This window comes from Pristiophorus japonicus, unplaced genomic scaffold (assembly GCF_044704955.1).
Source record: "Pristiophorus japonicus isolate sPriJap1 unplaced genomic scaffold, sPriJap1.hap1 HAP1_SCAFFOLD_540, whole genome shotgun sequence".
In the NCBI taxonomy this organism is placed as follows: domain Eukaryota; kingdom Metazoa; phylum Chordata; class Chondrichthyes; family Pristiophoridae; genus Pristiophorus; species Pristiophorus japonicus.
The window spans coordinates 145,756-171,458 of record NW_027254447.1 but is presented as its reverse complement, the minus strand read 5'-3'; the positions used below and the strand labels follow the sequence as shown (position 1 = coordinate 171,458).

The 25,703-nt window shown below is 45.4% G+C and overlaps 1 long non-coding RNA gene across 4 annotated transcripts in view; it reads left to right on the top strand.

The window, feature by feature from the left end:
• The window catches only part of LOC139254461 (uncharacterized), a 78,520-nt gene that overhangs the window by 4,063 nt on the left and 48,754 nt on the right, over positions 1-25,703 (top strand). For all 4 annotated transcript variants that reach the window (XR_011592012.1, XR_011592010.1, XR_011592009.1 and 1 more), the window contains exon 4: positions 2,754-2,842. This is a non-coding gene — a long non-coding RNA (uncharacterized lncRNA). The remainder of the gene's footprint in view (positions 1-2,753; positions 2,843-25,703) is intronic.

Here is a 25,703-nt window from a genome sequence, read left to right as displayed (position 1 = left end):
CAACTGGGCTTGTATTCACTGGAGTTCAGAAGAGTGAGAGGGGACCTCATAGAAACGTTTAAAATTCTGACGGGTTTGGACAGGTTGGATGCAGGAAGAATGTTCCCAATGTTGGGGAAGTCCAGAACCAGGGGTCACAGTCTAAGGATAAGAGGTAAGCCATTTAGGACCGAGATAAGGAGAAACTTCTTCACCCAGAGAGTGGTGAACCTGTGGAATTCTCTACCACAGGAAGTAGTTGAGGCCAATTCACTAAATATATTCAAAAGGGAGTTAGATGAAGTCCTTAGTACTCGGGGGATCAAGGGGTATGGCGTGAAAGCAGGAAGTGGGTACTGAAGTTTCATGTTCAGCCATGAACTCGTTGAATGGCGGTGCAGGCTAGAAGGGCTGAATGGCCTGCTCCTGCACCTATTTTCTATGTTTCTATGTTTCTATGAATCCCACACTCACTGCATCACTGACAGATATGGTTTATGTAATGTACTAATAGCTCGTCTCTACTCCAAATATTTCTGAATCGCATTCGTCCAATATAATGTGCAAAACTATTGTCTGTTGGGGTCATCTCTGATCTGTAAATTTCACAAATATAGGATAAAACCCACTCTCTCATACCAGAAAATGACAGGTACAGAATAAATCCCACACTCTCATACCAGAAACTAACAGGTACAGAGGAACCACACACTCGCTTACCCCAGAATGAGAGATCTAGAATGAATCCCACATTCACATTGCACAAACTGACATATAAAGGTAAAAATCCACACTCAGATACCAGAAACTGACACCCCACACATCTACTACAAACTGACGGTACAGAAAAAAAAACACAATCACATCCCAGAAACTGACAGGTACATATTCATTCCTACACTCACAGCAGGAACTGACAAGTACAGAATAAAACCCACATTCACAAAGCAGAAACTGACAGGTACAGAATACAATCAACACCCAGATTCCAGAAACTGACAGGTATAGAATGCAATCCACACTTAGATACCAGAAAGTGACTGGTACAGGTTAAAACCACAGTCACATATCAGAAACTGACAGGTACCTATTCAACCCCATACTCTCATACCGGAATCTGAAAGCTACAGAATAAAATCCATACTCCGATCCGAAAAACTGACATACTGGTCAATATCCACTCACATACCAGAAGCTGATGATATAGGTTAAAGTACACACTCACATAACAGAAACTGACAGGTATATGATAAAACACACGCTCACATAACAGAAACTGACAGGTACAGATAAAGATTCGCTTAGATACCAGAAACTGACAGATACAGAATAAAACCTACACTCACATCAAAACTTGACAGGTACAGAATAAATCCCACATTCACATAGCAGAAACTGACAGGTACAGTATGAAACCCACACCCACGTATCTGAGCAATAATATGCAAGTAAAACCCATACTCGCCTATTGGAAACTGACCGGGAAACACACACACACCAGCGACTGATGGAACGAGTAGAACAGTTTAGGCACCCTTTCTCCAGTGTCAGGCTCACACAATCGTTTTTTTCAATGTGGCCCATTTAATTAGTGATAAAAGCAACTTGTGAAACAATCCCATTTTTGCTAATTTAATTTGTGACAAAAAGATGGTCTGAGCATGCGCTAAATACATGCTGCTCCTCCCCTCCGCACACAGTGTTTAAACTGACAGGAAGGGCCCATGCGAGCTCCCCTCCTCCAGCTCTGTCAGCGGCTGCCGTTTCCTCTGTGCCGGGCTGATGATCGTTGAACACATCAGGGAGCGGAGATATCCCAGGCCCGAGTAAGGGAGCAAACAGCAGCCACCTTACAGCAGCTCATCACATTGGGACTGTGTCCGCAGATGGGCTTTGAGTCGGGGTAAGTTCAGCGGCAGTCGGGGGCTGTCTGTAAGAGGCAGAGTGGAGTAGGAACTAGTTTTGGAGCATGGAGTGAGTGGGGGAAGGAGGAGCCCATTCTCGGGCTGTGTGTGTACGGTGCAAGGTAACAGAGAAAGCAAATCACCTCGCTCTTTCAAATCAGTGCTGCTTTCTTTCCCCAAATCAGTAGTGAATGTTCCTGATTCAGTTCCAATCTCACCGTGTCTGTTGTTCTTGGACATTGAACACTGGAAACACAGCCTGAGAGTGAGGATGTGAGGAGTGTCACAAAGTGCATCTATTGCAGGCACCAGAAGAGGAATGTGATTGGAGTCATTTCAAAAATGGGTTATTTTGTTTTGGTGCATTGAATTCTTCAGAACCATGTTGCTGGTGATCGAGCGATACATTGTCGCCCCCTCAGATACATCAGCATCTGGTAACTGTGACAATCTGTTAATGACACAGGCCATTAACTCTGTTTCAATAGACTGAGAACAATTGTTGTACAGGTACCTGTGGTTATATTCCAGGAAGCAATTCAGAATTTTACAGGTAGTCCCATGGAAGCGGGAGATATCAACCTGAACTGTGCCAATCGGGTGGTCCCATTCATGGACCAGTGCTGGGTTTGTGTTGTGTCTGGATGCTGATAACTTACTATAGAACCGTCCTATGCAAAGTCCCTTACTCACCTGAGTGCTGCTGTACTGCAGTGAGATCAGACAAGGACACTGTTTGTATCGCAGATTCCTCTCTCCAGATACTTTACTTTATTGAACACAAACACATGAATTATAACTTTATTTTTATATTCTCTCCATTGGCTGTCCATATCATAACTAATAGTGTTTTCCTATTATTATTCTCAGAGCAAAATACTTCACCAAGCCAGAATAAATTTGATCTTTCCTCAACCCAGAACACAAGGAACAGTGCAGGCAGCTCCTTCTCGCACACAGTAAGTACATTATCACTCTCAGAATGCAGAGACACAGAACTGACCTCAATCCTATTGTTACAGGCAGCAGAAGCTGTCAGTCCCACAGTGATCCAAATTTCCAGAGTTATATTATGAATCCCACAGTCACTTGGAGCAGTACAATAATGTGTTGTTTCAAAGTCCAATCATATCGCATTGAAAGGCAGATCCAATTTCACTCCCTTACTCACACACACGAACAGATAGACACTGACAGTGTCAATTCACACTCGTGTCTGTACAATGACTCTCAAACCCAACAGCTAACATACAAGAGCAGAGAAATGGAGGTAATGGACTGAACCAAACCTCCTCCTGAGACAGTCATCGATAATCGCAAACTATCATCCGCCTACAGCAGGTGGAGAAGGAACCAAATCCAACAGTCACACAGAGCAAGAATAGCTCAGTACAAGAGACTGTCAATTACATAATAAATCTCACACTCACACACATCACCAGTCTAACAGATACATTATCAATCCCACACTCTCACACATCACCAGTCTAACAGATACATAATCAATCCCACACTCTCAAACAGTACCAGAGACTGAGAGAAACATAATGATTTATACACTCAGACACATTGAATGACAGATTGTGATTCTTTTTCAATCATTTCCAGTACCTGAGATTGACTGACTGACTGACAGTGAAACCCACACTCCCGTACCAGGCACTTACAGCTACAGACAAATACTCACACTCACATACCAGAGACAGATAGTTAGAGAGTGAACTCCACAGTCACTCACCAGAAACTGACAGGTACAGAAAAAAAACATTTTTGCATTCCAGAGACCGATAGATACAGAGTAATACCCACACTCACATTCCAGAGACTGATAGATACAGAGTAATACCCACACCCCTGTAACAGAATCTTACAGGTACTGATTAAAACCCTAACTCAAATATCAGACACCGATAGATACAGAATGAAACCAACACTCATTTCTCAGAGACGTACAGATACAGAATAAAACACATATCAGAGAGTGACAGAGCAAAATCAACACTCACCTGAAAGTGACTGATTGATTTAATGTCAAACCCACAATACCACAGCTGTACCAGACACTTAAAGGCACAGAATGAAATCAACATTCATATAATAGCAACTGATGGGTACAGAAAACATACACATATTAACATACCAGTGACAGACAGGTAGAATGTAGTAAACTGCACACTCACATAACAGAAACTGTGACATATAGACTATAACCCCACTCATAACAGAAACAGACAGGTACAGCTAAAAAGTGCCACACTCACACACAAGAGACTGACCGGTACAGAGTGAAATCCACATTCACACACTTGAATAAAACACACGTTCGCATAGCAGAAACTGACAGGAGGAAAACCCACATACACATACCATAGACTGACATTCACAGAATAATACCCACACTCACATACCATAGACTGATGGATACAGAGTAAACCCCATACTCACACCAAAGACTAATAGATACAGAGTGAAGATCACACTCACATCCCAGAGAATGACCACTGTAGAGTAAAATCCACACACACATAAAAGTGAGTGACAGATAAAGAATAAAATCTGCACTCACATCCCAGAGAGTGAAAGATTGACAAAAATACACAATCATGTTACCGAGATTGATACATACAGATAATACCCAAATACATATACCAGAAACTGACAGATACAGAGAAAAACCCACACTCAAATCCCAGAGACTGACCGATAAAGAATAAAACTCACACACACATCCTCGAGAGTAATAGATACAGACTGAAATATGCACTCCCTTACCAGAAACTGGGAGTTATTGTACTGATTGAACACTTACTCATGTAACACAAACTGACAGGTACAGTGTAAAACCCCACACTCCCATTCCTGAAACTGACAGGTACAGCGCTAAAACCCACATTCACATCAGAGAAACTGAAAGTTGCAGAATGAAGCCCCACTCAAATACCAGAAATAGACAGATACAGACAAAAGCCCACATTACCTGAAACTAACCGAGAGTAAAACCCACACACGCCTACCAGAGATTGAAATTTACAGATACAATCCACACATATACCAGAGAGTGAAAGCCACACACACACACACACCAGTAACTGATGGATACAGATTACAACCCACACTCACATATCAAACACTGACAAATAAAGAGTAAAACCACACTCACAAAGAAAATCAACACTCAAATTCCAAAAATTGACAGTGCCGGAGGAAAACCCACAATCACAGAGTAGAAACAGACATGAACAGAGTAAAATGCACACTCGCATTTCAGAAACTGATGGGTACAGAATACATAACAGAAACTGACTGGGATAGAGGAATCGCAAACTAACATACCAGAGACTGACCAGTATAGAGTGAAATCCACACACACACACACACACTAAAAACTGTTATATACAGAGTAAAATTCACACTCATATACCAGAGAATGAAAGATACAGAATGAAACCCACACTCACTTACCAGTAAGTGACAGGTACAGAGTGAAAATCTCTCTTCCATACCATAAACTTACAGGTATAAAGGAAAAGCCACACTCGCTAACCAGAGACTGACAGATACAACATAAATACTACACTCACTGGTGGGTGTAGTCGAAAGTCCCCCTAACAGTAGCTACACTGTTGGATGGAATATAAATTAAGAAATAATGGAGGCTTGTAAAAAATTAACAGGAATAATCATGGGCAATTTTAATCTTCATATTGATTGAACAAATCAAATTGGCCAAGGTAGCCTTGAGGAAGAATTCACAGTGTGTATCCGGGATAATTTCCTTTAACAGTACTTTGCAGAACCAACCAGGGAGCAGGCTATCTTAGATCTGGTACTGTGTAATGAGAACATAAGAAATAGGAGCACGCCATTTGGCCCCTCGAGCCTGCTCTGCCATTTAGTAAGAACGTAGCTGGTCTGATCATGGACTCACCTCCACTTCCCTGCCCGCTCCCCATAATCCTTTATTCCCTTAACGCTCAAAAGTCTGTATATCTCCACCTTAAGTATATTTAATGGCCCAGCCGCCACTGCTCTCTGGGACAGAGAATTCCACAGATTTACAACCACCTGAGAGAATAAATTCCTCTCATCTCAGTTTTAAATGGGTGACCCCTTATTCGGAAACTATGTCCCCTAGTTCTAGTTTCCCCCTATGAGTGGAAATATCCTTATTGCATCTACCTTGTCGCGCCCCCTCGTAATCTTTTATGTTTCAATAAGACCGCCTCTCATTCTTCTGAATTCTAATGAGTATAGGCTCAACCTATCTTCATAATTAACCCCCTCATCTCCGGAATCAACCTAGTGAACCTTCTCTGAACTGCCTCCAATGCAAGTATATCCTTCCTTAAATACAGAGGTTAAAACTGTATACAATACTCCAGGTGTGACCTCACCAATACTCTGTACAGTTGTAGCAGGACTTCTCTGCTTTTATACTTCAACCCCTTGCAATAAAGGTCAACATTCCATTTGCCTTCCTGATTACTTGCTGTACCTGCATGCTAACTTTTTGTGTTTCATGCACAAGGACTCCCAGGTCTCTGTACTGCAGCACTTTGCAATTTTTCTCCGTTTAAATTATAATTTGCTTTTCTATTATTTCTGCCAAAGTGGATAACCTCACATTTTCCTACATTATACTCCAGCTGCCAAATTTTTTCCCACTCACTTAGCCTGTCTATATCACTTTGCAGATTTTTTGTGACCTCCTCACAATTTGCTTTCCCACCCTTCTTTGTATCATCAGCAAACTTGGCTACATTACACTCGGTCCCTTCATCCAAGTCAGTAATATAGATTGTAAATAGTTGAGGACCCAGCACTGATCCCTGCAGAACATCACTAGTCACTATTTGCCAATCCTCTATCCATGCTAATTATATTACCCCCAACCCCGTGAGCTTTTATCTTGTGCAGTAACTTTTTATGTGGCACCTTATCGAATGCCTTCTGGAAATCCAAATACACCACATCCACTGGTTCCCCCTTATCCACTCTGCTCGTTACATCCTCAAAGAACTGTAGCAAATTTGTCAAACATGATTACCTTTGTCATGCTCTTCCTGTGCTCTGTGGGAAATCGGGGACTCTTCCAGTGTTCCTGACTACTATGTGTGCAGGAAGTATGTCCAACTGCAGCTCCTGACAGACCGCATTGCGGCACTGGAGCTGCGCATGGATTCACTTTGGAGCATCCGCGATGCTGAGGATGTCATGAATAGCATGTTGAGTGAGTTGGTCACACCGCAGGTAAAGGTTACACAGGCAGATAGGGAATGGGTGACCAGCAGGAAGAGCAGTGGAAGGAAGATAGTGCAGGGATTCCCTGCGGTCATCTCCCTCCAAAACAGATATACCGTTTTGGGTACTGTTGGGGGAGATGGGGGGCTCATCAGGGGAAGGCAGCAGCAGCCAAGTTCATGGCACCATGGGTGGCTCTGCTGCACAGGAGGGCAAGAAAAAGAGTGGGAGAGCTATAGTGATTGGGGATTCTATTGTAAGGGGAATAGATAGGCGTTTCTGCGGCCACAATCGAGACTCCAGGATGGTATGTTGCCTCCCTGGTGCAAGGGTCAAAGATGTCTTGGAGCGGCTGCAGGGCATTCTGGAGGGAGAGGGTGAACAGCCAGTTGTCGTGGTGCATATAGGTACCGATATAGGTAAAAAACGGGATGAGGTCCTACAAGCTGAATTTAGGGAGCTAGGAGTTAAATTTTAAAAGTAGGACCTCGAAGGTAGTAATCTCAGGATTGCTACCGGTGCCACGTGCTAGTCAGAGTAGGAATTACAGGATAGTTAAGATGAATACGTGGCTTGAGGAATGGTGCAAGAGGGAGTGATTCAAATTCCTGAGACATTGGAACTGGTTCTGGGGGAGGTGAGACCAGTACAAACCGGACGGTCTGCACCTGGGCAGGACTGGAACCAATGTCCTAGGGGGGAGTGTTTGCTAGTGCTGTTGGGGAGGGTTTAAACTAATATGGTAGGGGGAATGGGAACCTATGCAGGGAGACAGAGGGAAGTAAAATGGGGGCAGAACCAAAAGGTAAAAAGGAGATAAGGAAAAGTGGAGGGCAGAGAAATCAAAGGCAAAAATCAAAAAGGGTCACATTACAACATAATTCTAAAAGGACAAAGAGTGTTTAAAAAAAACAAGCCTGTAGGCTGTGTGTCTCAATGTGAGGAGCATTCGTAATAAGGTGGATGAATTAACTGCGCAGATAGCTGTTAACGGATATGATGTAATTGGAATTACGGAGACGTGGCTCCAGGGAGACCAAGGCTGGGAACTCAGCATCCAGGGGTATTCAATATTCAGGAAGGATAGACAGAAAGGAAAAGGAGGTGGGGTAGCGTTGCTGGTTAAAAAGGAGATTAACACAAGAGTAAGGAAGGACATTAGCTTGGATGATGTGGAATCTGTATGGGTAGAGCTGTGGAACGCCAAAGGGCAGAAAACGCTAGTGGGAGTTGTGAACAGACTACCAAACAGTAGTAGTGAGGTTGGGGATGGCATCAAACAGGAAATTTGGGATGCGTGCAATAAAGCTACAGCAGTTATCATGGGTGGCTTTAATCTACATATAGATTGGGCTAACCAAACTGATAGCAATACGGTGGAGGAGGATTTCCTGGAGTGTATAAGGGATAGTTTTCAAGACGAATATGTCAAAGAGCTGGCCATCCTGGACTGGGTGTTGTGTAATGAGAGAGGATTAATTAGCAATCTTGTTGTGCGAGGTCCCTTGGGGAAGAGTCACCATAATATCGTAGAATTCTTCATTAAGATGGAGAGTGACACAGTTAATTCAGAGACTAGGATCCTGAAGTTAAGGAAAAGTAACTTCGATGGTATGAGATGTGAATTGGCTAGGATAGACTGATGAATGATACTTAAAGGGTTAACGGCGGATGGCAGTGGCAGACATTTAAAGATCACATGGATGAACTTCAACAACTGTACATCTCTGTCTGGCGTAAAAGTAAAACGGGGAAGGTGGTTCAACCGTGGCTAACAAGGGAACTTAGGGATAGTGTTAAATCCAAAGAATAGGCATATAAATTGGCCAGAAAAAGCAGCAATCCTGAGGACTGGGAGAAATTTAGAATTCATTATAGGCGAACAAAGGGTTTAATTAGGAGAGGGAAAATAGAGTATGGGAGTAGGTTTGCAGGGAACATAAAAACTGACTGCAAAAGCTTCTATAGATATGTGAAGAGAAAAAGATTAGTCCCTTGCAGTCACAATCAAGTGAATTTATAATGGGGAACAAAGAAATGGCAGACCAATTGAACAAATACTTTGGTTCTGTCTTCATTAACAAAGACACAAATAACCCTTCCGGAATACTAGGGGACCGAGGGTCTAGCGAGAAGGAGGCACTGAAGGAAATCCTTATTAGTCAGGAAATTGTGTTTGGGAAATTGATGGGATTGAAGGCTGATAAATCCCCAGGGTCTGATAGTCTGCATCCCAGAGAAGTTAAGGAAGTGGCCCTAGAAATAGCACTGGTGGTCATTTTCCAACATTTTATAGACTCTGGATCAGTTCCTATGGATTGGAGGGTAGCTAATGTAACCCCACTTTTTAAAAAAGGAGGGAGAAAGAAAACAGGGAATTATAGACCGGTTAACCTGATACCACTAGTGGGGAAAATGTTGGAATCAATTATTAAAGATGTAATAGCAGCGCATTTGGAAAGCAGTGACAGAATCGGTCCAAGTCAGCATGGATTTATGAAAGGGAAATCACGCTTGACAAATATTCTGAAATTTTTTGAGGATGTAACTAGTAGAGTGGACAAGGGAGAGCCAGTGGATTAGTGTGCAAAATTAAAGCACATGGTATTGGGGTTAATGTATTGATGTGGATAGAGAACTGGTTGGCAGACAGGAAACAAAGAGTAGGAATAAATGGGTGCTTTTCAGAATGGCAGGCAGTGACTAGTGGGGTACCGCAAGATTCGATGCTGGGATCCCAGCTATTTACAATATACATTAATGATTTGGATGAAGGAATTGAGTGTAATATCTCCAAGTTTGCAGATAACACTAAGCTGGGTGGCAGAGTGAGCTGTGAGGAGGATGTTAAGAGGCTGCAGGGTGACTTGGACAGGTTAGGTGAGTGGGCAAATGCATGGCGGACGCAGTATAATGTGGATAAATGTAAGGTTATCCACTTTGGTGGCAAAAACAGGAAGGCAGAATATTATCTGAATGGTAACAGATTACGAAAAGGGGAGGTGCAATGAGATCTGGGTGTCATGGTTCATCAGTCATTGAAAGTAGGCATGCAGGTTCAGCAGGCGGTGAAGTAGGCAAATGGTATGTTGGCCTTCATAGCGAGAGGATTTGAGTAGAAGAGCAGGGAGGTCTTACTGCAGTCGTACAGAGCCTTGGTGAGGCCACACCTTGAATATTGTGTACAGTTTTGGTCTCCTAATCTGGGGAAAGACATTCTTGCTGTTGAGGGAGTGCAGCGAAGGTTCACCAGACTGATTCCTGGGATAGCTGAACTGACATATGAGGAGAGACTGGATCGACTGGGCCTGTATTCACTGGAGTTTAGAAGGATGAGAGGGGATCTCATAGAAACTTATAAAATTCTGATGGGATGGGACAGGTTCGATGCAGGAAGAATGTTCCCGAAGGGCCATATCCAACTTCCTCTTGAATATATCCAATGAACTGGCATCAACAACTCTCTGCGATAGGGAATTCCACAAGTTAACAACTCTCTGAGTGAAGAGTTTTCTCCTCATCTCAGTCCGAAATGGCTTACCCCTTATCCTTAGACTGTGTCTCCTGGTTCTGGACTTCCCCAATATCAGGAACATTCTTCCTGCATCGAACCTATCCAGTCCCGTCAGAATTTTATATGTTTCAATGAGATCCCCTCTCATTCTTCTAAACTCCAGTGAATAAAGGCCCAGTCGATCAAGTCTCTCCTCATATGTCAGTCCCGTCATCCCAGGAATCAGTCTGGTGAACCTTCGCTGCACTCCCTCAATAGCAAGAACGACCTTCCTCAGATTTGGAGACCAAAACTGAACACACTATTCCAGGTGAGCCCTCACCAAGGCCCTGTACAACTGCAGTAAGACCTCCCTGCTCCTATACTCAAATCCCCTAGCTATGAAAGCCAACATACCATTTGCCGCCTTCACCGCCTGCTGTACCTGTATGCAACTTTCAATGACTGATGTACCATGACACTCAGGTCTCGTTGCACCTCCCCTTTTCCTAATCTGCCGCCATTCAGATAATATTCTGCCTTTGTGTTTTTGCCCCCAAACTGGAAAACCTCACACTTATCCACATTATACTGCATCTGCCATGCATTTTCCCATTCACCTAACCTGTCCAAGTCACTCTGCAGCCTCTTAGCATCCTCCTCACAGCTCACACCACCACCTAGTTTAGTGTCATCTGCAAATTTGGAGATATTACACTCAGTTCCTTCATTCAAATTCTTAATATATATTGTAAATAGCTGTGGCCCCAGCACTGAGCCCTACGGCACCCCACTAGTCACTGTCTGCTATTCTGAAAAGGACCCGTTTATCCCGACTCTCTGCTTCCTGTCTGCCAACCAGTTCTTTATCCACGTCAGTACATTACCCCCAATACCATGTGCTTTAATTTTGCACACCAATCTCTTGTGTGGAACCTTGTCAAAAGCCTGTTCTCCCTTGTCCACTCTACTAGTTACATCCTCAAAAAATTACAGAAGATTTGTCAAGCATGATTTCCCTTTCATAAATCCATGCTGACTTGGACCGATCATGTCACTGCTTTCCAAATGCGCTGTTATTTCATCTTTAATAATTGATTCCAACATTTTCCCCACTAGTGATGTCAGGCTAACCAGTCTATAATTACCTGTTTTCTCTCCCTCCTTCTTTAAAAAGTGGTGTTACATTAGCTACCCTCCAGTCCATAGGAACTGATCCAGTGTCGATAGACTGTTGGAAAATGATTACCAATGCATCCACTATTTCTAGGGCCACTTTCCCTAAGTACTCTGGGATGCAGACTATCAGACCCTGGGAATTTATCGGCCTTTAATCCCATCAATTTCCCTAACACAATTTCCTGACTAATAAGGATTTAATTCAGTTCCTCCTTCTCGCTAGACCCTCGGTCCCCTAGTACTTCCAGAAGGTTATTTGTGTCTTCCTTCGTGAAGACAGAACCAAAGTATTTATTCAACTAGTCTGTCATTTCTTTGTTCCCCATTATAAATTCACCTGAATCTGACTGCAAGGGACCTATATTTGTCTTCACTAATCTTTTTCTCTTCACATATCTATAGAAGCTTTTGCAGTCAGTTTTTATGTTCCCGGCAAGCTTCCTCTCATACTTTATTTTCCCCCTCCTAATTAAACCCTTTGTCCTCCTCTGCTGAATTATAAATGTCTCCCAGTCCTCAGGTTTGCTGCTTTTACAGGCCAATTTATATGTCTCTTCCTTGGATTTAACAATATCCTTAATTTCCCTTGTTAGCCAAGGTTGAGCCACCTTCCCCGTTTTATTTTTACTCCAGACAGGGATGTACAATTGTTGAAGTTCATCCATGTGATATTTAAATGTTTGCCATTGCCTATCCACCGTCAACACTTTAAGTATCATTTGCCCGTCTATTCTAGCCAATTCACGTCTCATACCATCGAAATTATCTTTCCTTAAGTTCGGGATCCTAGTCTCTGAATTAACTGTGTCACTCTCCATCTTAATAAAGAATTCTACCATATTATGATCACTCTTCCCCAAGAGACCTCGCACAGCAAGATTGCTAATTAGTCCTCTCTCATTACACAACACCCAGTCTAGGATGGCCAACCCTCTAGTTGGTTCCTCGACATATTGGCCCAGAAAACCATCCCTAATACACTCCAGGAAATCCTCCTCCATCATATTGCTACCAGTTTGGTTAGCCCAATCTGTATGTAGATTAATGTTGTCCATGATTACTGCTGTACCTTTATTGCATGCATCCCTAATTTCTTGTTTGATGCTGTCCCTAACCTCACTACTACTGTTTGATGGTCTGTACACAACTCCCACTAGCGTTTTCTGCCCTTTGGTATTCCGCAGTCCCATTCTTTTCTCTCCACTTTTACTTTTCTTCTTTCTATCTTTTGCTTCTGCCCCCATTCTACTTCTCTCTCTCCCTGCAGAGGTTTCCATCCACCTGTCATATTTGTTTAACCCCTCCCCAACTTCATTAGTACCTATAAGCCCCTTGATTATCCACTATTGGGATGTTCTTCGTGTCTTCTACCATGAAGACTGATACAAAATATTTGTTCAACATCATTTCCCTGTTCCCCATTATTAATTCCCCAATCTTATTCATTTATGGAATGAGGACATCGCTGGCAAGGCCAGCATTTATTGGCCATCCCTAATTGCCTGTTGTTGTGTATAGAAGAACTCCACGAGGCTGAGTACTGTGAGCTAAACTTAGTGTGACCTTAGTCTTCTTTATTACAACTCCAGAGTGTTTAAACAGTATGGCAGACAAGCCTTTATACTGGCCCTGCACGTGTGCGCAGGTGACCATTAGAACTCCAACAGTCGCACCCTCTGATGGCAAGTATTATATTTACATACATAACATCACTTCCCCCCCCCCCCCCCCCCCCTCCAAAAGTCTTCAGTCAAGTTATATACAAGTTGAGGCGATCCGGAGCTCTTCACTCCCTGGTTAATCATCTAAGTTCAAACCATGGCGTGTTGTGAGTTGGTTGGACCATTAATGCACTGCACTGTAGCTGGTCTGACCGGACTGTCAGGAATCCTTGTGATTGACAGAGAGGTCGATTGCTGGTTGGGTGTGTGTTGGTGGAACTTCGCTGGTGATGTCCTCTTCAAGTCGTTCCTGGTTGTCAGTAAATCGCAATTTGATCTGATCTAAATGCTTTCTGCACATTTGGCCATTTAACAGTTTGATTATAAACACCCTATTCCCTTCCTTGACCAAAACAGTGTAAGCAACCCACTTGGGTGCATGACTGTAATTCAGGACAAACACAGGATCGTTAACATCAATGTCACGTGAAACAGCTGCGCGATCGTGGTACATGTTCTGCTGGTATCGCTGGGTTTCCACATGATCATTAAGATCCGGGAGAACGAGAGAGAGCCTGGTTTTGAGGGCTCTCTTCATTAACAATTCTGCTGGGGGAGCCCCGGTAAGTGACTGATGTCGCATCTGGTAACTGAATAGAATGCGAGACAAGCGGGTCTGCAGGGAGCTGTCTGTCACGCGTTTCATGCTATGCTTGATTGTTTGGACTGCCCGCTCCGCTTGACCATTAGACGCGGGCTTAAATGGAGCAGACCTGACATGGTTGATGCCATTGCGGGTCATAAACTCGTTGAATTCCAAGCTGGTGAAACATGGTCCATTGTCGCTGACAAGGACGTCGGGCAAGCCATGGGTGGCGATCATGGCCCAGAGGCTTTCAATGGTGGCTGTGGACGTGCTGGGTGACATGATTACGCATTCAATCCATTTGGAGTAAGCGTACACTACTACTAAAAACATCTTTCCTTGAAAGGGGCCGGCAAAATCTATGTGGGTTCTGGACCACGGTTTGGAGGGCCATGATCACAGACTCAATGGAGCCACCCTTGCTGCATTGCTCAGTTGCGAGCAAGTGTTGCACTGATGCATGCATGACTCCAAGTCCAAGTCAATGCCGGGCCACCAAACATGCGACCTGGCAATTGACTTCATCATGACAATGTCTGGGTGGGGACTGTGTAGGTCACGTATAAACGTTTCTCTGCCTTTTTTTGGCAAAATCACGCGATTACTCCATACGAGACAATCCGACTGGCTTAATTTCATCTTGCATTTCCCTGGGAACGGCCGACCAGTTCCCATTTAGGATGCAACTCTTTACTAACGATAGCACAGGATCCTGGCTGGTCCAGGTCCTGACCTGGCGAGCCGTGACGGGTGACCTCTCGCTCTCAAAAGCATCCATGACCAGTAGTAAGTCTGTGGGCTGCGCCATTTCAACCCCAGTGGGGGGTAATGGTAGCCGGCTGAGAGCATCGGCACAGTTTTCAGTGCCTGGTCTGTGGCGGATTAACATAGTCATAAGCAAACAATGTTAGTGCCCATCTTTGGAAGCGGGACGAAGCATTGGTGTTTATACCTTTGCTCTCTGAAAACAGGGAAATGAGCAGCTTGTGGTCAGTTTCAAGCTCAAACCGAAGTCCAAATGGGTATTGATGCATTTTCTTAACCCCATATACACATGCTAACACCTCTTTCTCGACCATACTATAGGCTCTCTCAGCCTTAAACGGAGTTCTAAACGTGTATGCAACCGGTTGGAGGTTGCCTGATATATTGGCTTCCTGTAACACACAGCCGACCCTGTACGATGAGGCGTCACAAGCTAGCACTAAACGTTTACATGGCTCATAGTGTACAAGTAACTTATTTGAACATAGCAGGTTCCTGGCCTTCTCAAAAGCTGTGTCTTAATTTTTGCGCCAAACCCAGTCATCACCCTTACATAGCAACATGTGCAAAGGCTCTAACAACGTGCTCAAGCCAGGTAGAAAGTTACTGAAATAGTTGAGGAGTCCCAGGAACGAACGCAGCTCCATCACATTCTGTGGTCTGGGTGCATTCTTGATGACCTCTGTCTTTGAGTCTGTGGGTCTGATGCCGTCTGCTGCAATCTTTCTCCCAAAAATTCGACTTCTGGCGCTAGGAAAACAAACTTGGAGCGTTTCAGCCTGAGTCCCACTCTGTCTAGGCGACTCAGAACATCTTCCAGGTTGTGTAGGTGTTCGATGGTGTCACGATCGGTGATCAGGATTTCATCTTGAAATACAACGGTGCGCAAAACAGATTTCAGCAAACTCTCCATGTTTCTCTAGAAAATGGCTGCAGCCGAGCGAATCCTGAAAGGGCATCTGTGGTATATACACAGCCCTTTGTGTGTGTTGATGCACGTCAGTCTTTTCGAAGATTTAGCCAGCTCCTGTGTCATGTCGGCGGAGGTTAGGTCCAACTTGGTGAACGAATTCCCCTCCCCCCCGCCCCCCCGCTTAAGTTGCAAACAGGCCATCCGCCTAGGGCAGCGGCTACTGGTCCTGGAGTGAGATTCAGTTAATCGTTACCTTGTAGTCTCCGCAGATTCTGACCGTGCCATTGCTTTTCAACACAGGAACAATTGGACTGGCTCACTCATTGAACTCGACTGGCGATATGATTCTTTCGTGTTCGATCTCGACTTTCTCCCTCATCATGGATGGAACTGCCCGAGCCTTGTGATGGATGGGCCGTGCATCGGGGCCTGGATGGATCTGTACCTTGGAGCCAGTGAAGTTGCCGATGCCTGGTTCGAATAGCGAGGGAAACTTGCTCAGCACTTGAGCACACGAGGCGTCATCCACTCAAGATAGTGCTTTGATGTCGTTCCAATTCCATCTAATCTTTTCTAGCCAGCTTCTGCCGAACAGCGTTGGGCCATTGCCTGGAATAATCCACAGTGATACGTCATGCACAGCTCCATCATACGATACCTTCACTGCCGCACTTCCAATGGCTGGTATGAGCTCTTTGGTGTAGGTACGCAGCTTTACATTAATCAGGCTCAGTTTGGGCCTTTGTGCCTTATTGTCCCACAGTTTCTCGAAAGCCTACTGGCTCATTATTGACTGACTTGCACCCGTGTCCAACTCCATTGATACTGGAACTCCATTTAATTTGACTTCCAGCATTATAGGAGGGCTCTTGGTGGTGAAGGTATGAACTCCATACACTTATTCCTTGGGTTGAGTTGCCTGTGCTGCATGATCGGTGCCGGATCAATCATCATCTGCCACGTGGTGTGTCGCAGCACGTTTGTTCATTTGCTGGAGGTGCCCCATTGTTGCGCAGCCTTTGCACACATAGTGCTTGAATCGACATTGATGGGCCCGATGATTACCCCCGCAGCACCAACACGGTGCTAATGGATTCACATTCACCCCCGATGGCAGACTCTGAGTCATCACGGGTGTTGCAGCCGCAGACGTATAGGCCCTGCCATATGCAGTTCAGCCTGCTGGCAACGTCATTTTATGCACTTGTCGGTGAGCTTCGATGTTGAGAAGATATCTGTTTGGTGTTATCGTCCATGGCCATGCATGCCTGGGCGATCGCGAAGGCCCTGCTCAGGTCTAGGGTTTCGGCAGCCAGCAGCTTTCGAAGAATGACCTCGTGGCTGGTGCCCAGCATGAAAAAGTCCCGCAGCATTTCCCCCAACGCAGCTCCAAAATCGCACGGTCCCGCGATGCATCTCAGGTCGGCGACATAATCCACCACGTCCTGGCCCCCGGAGCGGTGGTGCATGTAAAAACGATACCTGGCCATGAGGATACCCTCCTTCGACTTGAGGTGCACAACTCTGTATATTCCTTCTCTATGGGTTTTGTCCGTGCGAGCAGATTCTTGATGAGGCCGTATATTTTAGGCCCACAGCTGGTGAGGAGAACCGCCCTGCACTTGACCGCATCAGTGTCTCCTTCCAGCTCGTTGGCCATGAAGTATTGGTCGAGATGCTCGACGAGGGCTTCCCGATCATCACCCTCTACGAATCTCTCTAATATTCCAACGGCAGCCATGGTTGCGTGAAGGTTCGTATTCTGTTACTTGTCACCAATTGTTGTGTAGAAGAACTCCACGAGGGTGAGTACTGTGACCTAAACTTAGTGTGACCTTAGTCTTCTTTATTACAACTCCAGAGTGCCTAAACAACATGGCAGCCAACCTTTTATACTGGCCCTACACATGTGTGCAGGTGACCATTAGGACTCCAACAGTCGCGCCCTCTGGTGGCAAGTATTACATAGTTACATACATAACACCGGTGAGAAGATGGTGGTGAGCTGCCTCCTTGAACAACTGCAGTCCGTTTAGTGAATATATTCCCACAGTGCTGTTAGATAGGGAGTTACAGGATTTTGAACCAGCAACTATGAAGGAACAGTGATATATTTCCCAGTCAGGATGATGTGAAACTTGGAGATGATGGTATTCCCATGCGCCTGCTGCCCTTGTCCTTCTAGGTGCTGGAAGCCTTGGCGAGTTTCTGCATCTTGTAGATGGTACACACTGCAGCCACGGTGCACTGGTGGAATGTTACTGAATAGAAAAACTGGTCTGTTAAAACATATAAACAGCAACCAGCAGCAATCCCAGTCTAACAGTCCACATTAAGGACATACATGAGATAATAACAAGGCATTGTTGTGTGTATTGTGCCACATTATAATGCCAGAGTCCTGGAGAGTTTGGAGGGAACTTGATGAATGGTCTCAGAATAATTGTGTTATGGGCAGGAGGGTAAAACTGACCAATGGCTGTGCTCCCGAAAGTGCAAATACATCCCACTCATACAGCTATGCGGGGCAGAGGAAACAGACAGAAGGGCGGATATAGAATGACAGACTTTCCAATCTGCTGTCCATTCCATTATAACCATGGACCGTGACTGCTGCTGCAGACCCGGAATACCAGGATGGGGAAAATAACAACCGTCGCAAAGAAATGAAGGGACACCTGATCAGTGAACTCCTGGTAAACTAGGGGAGGGAGTAGGAGCTGGAACTCCAAATAGAGAAATGCCACTGATTAAATAGGATTACATTCCAGAACTTACTGTCCATAGAGTTAAACCTGTGGGGCTGAGGGCACAGGACTTAATCTATCAGTAAATCTTTGATGGTTGTGGTGGCTCCTGAGACACCACAGTGGATCCCAGCAGAGGATCCGGCTGTCAATCCATACAGACCATGCAGGGAGTGCAAGGTACGGAAGGATTCTTTCATGGCTCTTTAAAGAGAGGAAACATCCCCCTATCACAGAGGACTTGTCGTGTTGTAATTATCTTTTTCTGTTGCATAGTATCAGAAACAGAAATCAACGGGAGATGATGCCCTACTCTGTAAATGAACTCTTTGACACATTTCCATGCATTTCCTTTCTTAATTTACAAAGATCACAACTCCATTAGTTAACAATGGATTGCCAGTCTGCCAGTTTTTAGTGAGGCTTGAAAGGTTTCGCTGTGAAGCTACACTTGCCCATCTCTCTGTGTGTCACTGTGTTTGGATTGTGTTAGACAACAGTCCTAATATCTCGCCTACATCCATTATAATATTTGAAATGTTAGATTGTACTTGGAAAAAGTTGAGTTTGAATCTGACAATTCTGAAATTGGGAGCTGTTAAATGATTTTTGTTTTGCACATAACTATATAGTAATGTGATCAGTCAAAGCAAATCAAAAGATGCTGCTATTTACTTAACACAACTAAATAATTCTACAAGGATGCTATCGCAGTCTTCCTCAGTATTAACTACACCACCCAATGTTGTGCCATCTTCAAATTTTGAAATTGTACCTCTGGTTCTCAAGTCCAAATCAATTATGTAAATGGTGAACAGTGGTCCCACAAGCGATCCCTGTGGAACACCACTTCCCACCACCCGCCCATCTGAGTAAATACCTTTAACTCATCCCGTTACTTTGACTGGACATGTCTCCATTCCCAGCCAACAGGATTGCTGTACCAGACGGGAGGGGCAACACTTAAGGGTCTCTAATTCCCATTCCCCTTTTTTCTGGTGGATAATGGAAGTGCCACTGTGTGTAATGTGCACGTCAGTAAGAATTGTCTGCAAAGGATTAATCAGCACTTTCTCATTGGAGATGTTAATCAATGGAACCTTTCAGGCACAGAATTGTAGATTTTGTACCAAAGATCAATTTAGGATTGAAGTAAAAGGTCATAATTTTATTGTAAAATAATTCAGGGACTCTCATCAGAAATTACGGGGATAGATCAGACAGTGGTTCTTAAATGAACACAGCAGCCCGACAAGTCAATCAGCTTTTTATCCAGAATATTAAACTCTAATCCAGTTATAGGGTTATTAATATCAGCAAAAACAAAGCCCAACTGTCAAAATGAAGATGGTTCAGTCTTAGATGTGACGAAGAGCAGAATCCAACCCTGCAGACACATGTAAACTCGCTGGTATGTCAATAGGTTGTATGATCGATTAAATCCCTTTTCACACACGGAGCAGGTGAATGGCCTCTCCCCAGTGTGAACTCGATGGTGTGTCAGAAGGTCGGATGAATTAGTGAATCCCTTCTGACACACGAAGCATCATCATAGGCAGTCGCTCGGAATCGATGAGGACTTGCTTCCACTCCCAAAGTGAGTTCTTTGATGGTTGAACACTCCAATACGAGAACCACAGACCCGTTACAGCTGGGACAGACATTCATCGGGGAAAGGGGTCGGTAGGGCTGGTTTGCCGCGCGCTCCTTCCGCTGCCTGCGCCTGGCATCTTCATGCTCCTTGCGTCGAGGCTCTCCCAGATGTCAGTGGTGATGTCGCACTTTACCAGGGAGGCTTTGAGGGTGTCCTTATAACGTTTCCGCTGTCCTCCTTTGGCTCGTTTACCATGGAGGAGCTCCGCATAAAGCATTTGCTTAGGGAGTCTCGTATCTGGCATGTGGACTATGTGGCCTGCCCAGCGAAGCTGATCAAGTGTGGTCAGTGCTTCAATACAGGGATTGTTAGCCTGGTTGAGGACACTGATGTTGGTGCGCCTGTCCTCCCAGGGGATTTGCAGGATCTTGCAGGGACATCGTTGATGATATTGCCTCTCCCCGGTGTGACTGCGTTGGTGATTTTTCAGCTCAGACGAGAAATTAAATGCCTTTGCACAGTCCCCACATTTCCACGGTTTCGCCATGGTGCGGGTGTCCTTGTGTCTCTTCAGGTTCACGATCAGTTGAAGCCTCGTCCACACACAGAACACGTGTACAGTTTCTCCCCGCTGTGAATGGTGCAATGTTTTTTCAGGCTGTATAACTGGTTCAAGCTCTTTCCACAGTCAGTGCACTGGAACACTCTCACTCGGGTGTGTGTGTCTCGCTGCTTTTCCAGTCACACTGATGTTTGTAATCTTTTCCCACAGACAGAACAAACATTTCTCCTTCCACATTGAAAGGCCGATGATATTGGGTCCCTGATGAATGGAGTGAGTGTGTCAGACCTGGATGTGATATTGGGTGTGAGTTTACAGCCTGTAAATGCTGCCCCCCTTCTCTCACAGCCTGGAACAGCAGTTTACAAAAGCCCTGACTGAGAGTCCAGGATAGAAATTCACAACATTCTCTCCTCCTGGTTCCTGGCCCAGGGAAAGGCCGCGCATGTGCCCTGCTGCCCCCTCAGCCTGCCAAGATGGTGGCCGTTTCCCGGGCCTGTCACCGGGAGAAAGACCCGCAGCTGCCCCCCGGGGGCCCCGCTCGGGGAAAGGCCGGAGCCGCAGGCTCTTATTCGGGGCCTGAGGCTTTCACCGCCCACGGCATGCTCAGCTCACACTGCCCGGATGATTGACAGCAGCTCCGGACCAATAGGAAGAGCAGGGGCGGGGCTGGAGGACCGAACGGGCAGTTGGTCCTCCAACCAATTAGAGTGTGAGGGGCGGAGCTTGTGGCCCCAGTGTCATCATCACAGGCAGACCCTCGGAGCGAGGGAGACTTGGTCCACTCAGTGTGTTCTCAGGTGACTAAACAGTCCAATCCGGGAATTTCAATCTGTGTTACAGGTGGGACAGACAGTGGTTGGAGGAAAGGGTGGGTGGGACTGGTTTGCCACATGTTCCTTCTGCTGCCTGCGCTTGTTTTCTGCATGCTCTCGGCGACGAGACTCAAGGTGTTGAGCGCCCTCCCGGATGCACTTCCTCTACTTAGGGCAGTCTTTGGCCAGGGACTCCCAGGTGTCGGTGGGGATGTTGCACTTTATCAAGGAGGCTTTGAGGGTGTCTTTGAAATGTCCTCCCACCTGGGGCTCGCTTGCCGTGTACAAGTTCTGAGTAGATTCTTGTGTCGTGCGTGCGGACAATGTGGCCCGCCCAACGGAGCTGGTCGAGTGTGGTCAGTGCTTCGATGCTGGGGATGTTGGCCTGATGGAGAACACTGACATTGGTGCATCTATCCTCCCAGGAGATTTGCAGGATTCTGGAATGGGGGCAATGTCCTATGAGGAGAGATTGAGTAGATTCGGCCTATATTCTCTGGAATTTAGAAGAATGAGAGGTGATATCATTGAAACATAAGATTCTGAGGGGGATTGGCAGGGTAGATGCTGAGAGGTTTTTTCCTCTGGCTGGCAAGTCTAGTACTAGTGGGCTTAGTCTCAGGATAAGGGGTCGGCTATGTAAGACTGAGATGAGATGGAATTTCTTCACTCAGAGGGTTGTGAATCTCTGGAATTCTCTACCCCAACTCTCTGGATACTGAGGAGTTGGGTATATTCAAGGCTGAGATAGATAGATTTTTGGACTCGAGGAGAATCAATGATTATGGAGACAGGGTGGGAAAGTGGAGTTGAGGTTGAAGATCAGCCATGATCTTATTAAATGGTGAAGCAGGCTCGATGGGCCGTATGGCCTACTCCTACTCCTCATTCTTATGTTCTTATAGAAAGTAGAATTGTCTGTTCTGAATTTCTATCCTGTACTTAGTGATTACTTTTGTAAACTGCTTTTGCAGGATATTAGAAGGGGAAAATACATACATGCAAAACGCAAACCAAACATCATGTCAAGATCTGTAGTCACTCAGTTCATCAGGACCTGAATATCATCACCCCTTGAATGTGGAAGGAGAAATGCTTGCCTATTCTGTCTGATGAAGAAGATTTCAAACATCAGTGTGACTGGAGAAGCACCGAGACACACACCCGAGGGAGAGTGTTCCAGCGCACTGCCTGTGGAAAGAGCTTTAACCAGTTACACAGCCCGAAAATTCACAGCGGGGAGAAACCGGACATGTGTTCAGGCTTCGACTGATCGTTCAACCTGGAGAGAGACAAGGACACCCCCACCATGGAGAAATGTGCCGACTGTGGGAAGGGATTCAATTAACCATCCCGGCTGGAAATTGGGGAGAGGCTGTTCACCTGCTCCTTCTGTTGGAAAGGATTCACTCAGTTGTCCAACATGCTGACATGCCAGCGAGTTGGCAATAGAGAGAGGCCGTTCACCTGCTCCATGTGTGGGAAGGGATTCACCTGTTCATCCAATCAACTACACACCAACTTGATCACGCTAATGAGAGACCTTTTAAATGTTCTGACTGTGGGAACAGCTTTACAACCTCTGAGGACCTGATTAAACACCATCGAGTTCACACTGACGAGAGACCGTTGTGTTGCTCTCACTGCGGGAAGAGGTTCCGGCAGTCATTCTGTCTGGCTGAACACCAGCTCCTTCACACTCATGAGAGTCCATTCAGTTGCTCTCACTATGGGGAGAAGTTCACCCGGTCATTGCAACTCGCTGAACACCAGCGAGTTCACAGCAAGGAGAGACCATTTAACTGCTCCGTGTGTGGGAAAGGATTCACTCGTTCAGTTCACCTTTTGAGACACAAACGAGTTCACACAAGGGAGAGGCCATTCCCATGTTCCGTGTGTGGGAAGCGATTCACCCGTTCAAACGACCTTTTGACACACCAGTGAGTTCACACTGGGGTGAGGCCATTCATCTGCTCCGTCTGTGGAAAGCGATTCATTTATTCATCCAACCTCACTACGAACCAGCGAGTTCACACTGGGGAGAGGCCACTCACGTGCTCCGAGTGTGGGAAGAGATTCACTCAGTCATCCGGCCTCCAGCGACACCAACTCACTCACAGTGGAGAGGGACCATTCACCTGCTCCGTGTGTGGGAAGAGATTTGCTCAGTCATCAACCCTGCTGCCACACCAGCAAGTTCACTCTGATAAGAGATCTTTTAAATGTTCTGACTGTGAGAAGACCTTTAAAAGAAATAATGTTCTGCTGATTTACCAGTGCACTCACACTGGGGAGAAACCGTTCACCTGCTCTGTGTGCGAGAAAAGATTTGCTACATCATCCCACCTGCTGAGACACCAGTGCACTCACACTGGGGAGAGACCGTTCACCTGCTCCGTGTGTGGGAAGAGATTCACTGATTCATCCAACCTGTTGAGACACCAGCGAGTTCACACTGGGGAGAGGCCGTTCACCTGCTCCGTGCGTGGGAAGAGATTCCCTCTATCACACCACCTACTGAGACACCAGCGAGTTCACACGTAATTGCCGAAGTTGAATTCTGCTGTTATTGCTGCTGATGATCAAATCCAGGACTGAATAATGTTCATTCTGACAGTCGGGCATTGTTTCTCTTGATGTTAATAACCCCTATGGTTGGCTGGAGATTAATATTCTGGATCAATGCAAAATAAGTCGGCCTTGTTTCAAACAGTGTGTGTCAAGTATTTGATGTCGCCAAGATAAAAGCAGACTAATTGATGTCCTGTTGCAGATTGCTGTATTTTTGGCCCTTTTCTCCTTTCTAACTCCAGATAATTTGATTCTCAGTCCCAGCTCCTCATACCTTCGAGTGCCTCTCCTAGCCTTGGTATCCAGGGAAGGTATCGGTAACACGCCTGGGATCACTAAACACAAAACCCAGACTGTTGATCACTTTCAGCGACTGGACTTAACGTGTGCCCTACAGAATCGCTCTTATCTTTGAAGTGTGAATCGTGCCTCATGCTGCAAACTTGGTTTTAAATTTAAATGCACTCAGGAAATGTAGTGAGCAAGACATGAACAAGTAAACAGATCACGGCCCAATCCTACAGCTCTATATTGTAGGCCGATGGGACTCTGTTAAGGTGCCAGTGAGTTGCTCTGTATTGTGCCTGTAATGAAAATGGACTGAACATTTACCCCAGAGTAACTTGTGTTGTTATGAAATGTGTGTGTTTAAATGAGCCTCACGTCCTTGCTCATGTCGGCTGTAATTATATAGAAAGGGGATGTGTAAAGAGACGGTCTGTGTATGGAGATGTGAAACAAGGAAACGGTATCTGTGTGTGATTGAGACACAGCCTTGTGGCCACAGTCAGAACAATGCACCGATATCCTGGTTATGGTTTGAAGAGGGTCAGATCATGAATGTAGTAAACAAGTTAAATAGAAATATCACCAGTGTAGCCGCAGCTTGTTGGAACAGACCTGGGGAGCAGAGAGCTCTGAATCCACTGTATTATCCCCGTTCGTCGGATCAGGTAACTATACAGTCTGTATTTTGCAATGCTGTTAATAACGTTAGTAAAAGACCATCTGTTATGAGCTTTAATATCTTGTGGCTGAAACCACAAGATTAAATATTTAGAGATAATAAGATGAACAAGTAAACACATCATGGCCCAATACTCCAGCTTTTTATTCACAGGAGAAAGTTGTTTATCGAACGCCTCGCGTGGACAGAATAAAGAAAGATCCAAACTCTTAAAAACCCCTCGATGCATTTGTAAATATCTTTCAAATCCTGACACATCAATTGGCAGTATACGATCAATGGAAGACGAGAGAGGAATTGGGGTGAGGGGATTGGAGAGTAGGGGTGAATGAGTATGGGTGAGGGGAGTTAGAGAGTAGGGGTGAAAGAGGAGTTGGGGTGAGGGGGGTGTTGGAGAGTTGGGGTGAAAGAGGAGTTGGGGTGAGGGGAGTTGGAGAGTAGGGGTGAAAGGGGAGTTGGGGTGAGGGGGGGTTGGAGAGTAGGGGTGAAAGAGGAGTTGGGGTGAGGGGGGTTTGGAGAGTAGGGGTGAGGGGGTTGGAGAGTAGGGGTGAAAGGGGAGTTGGGGTGAGGGGGGATTGGAGAGTAGGGGTGAAAGAGGAGTTGGGGTGAGGGGGCTCACTGCTTATGAATAGACTGTTGAACTATAATGGGGTTTGTTTTCTCTTT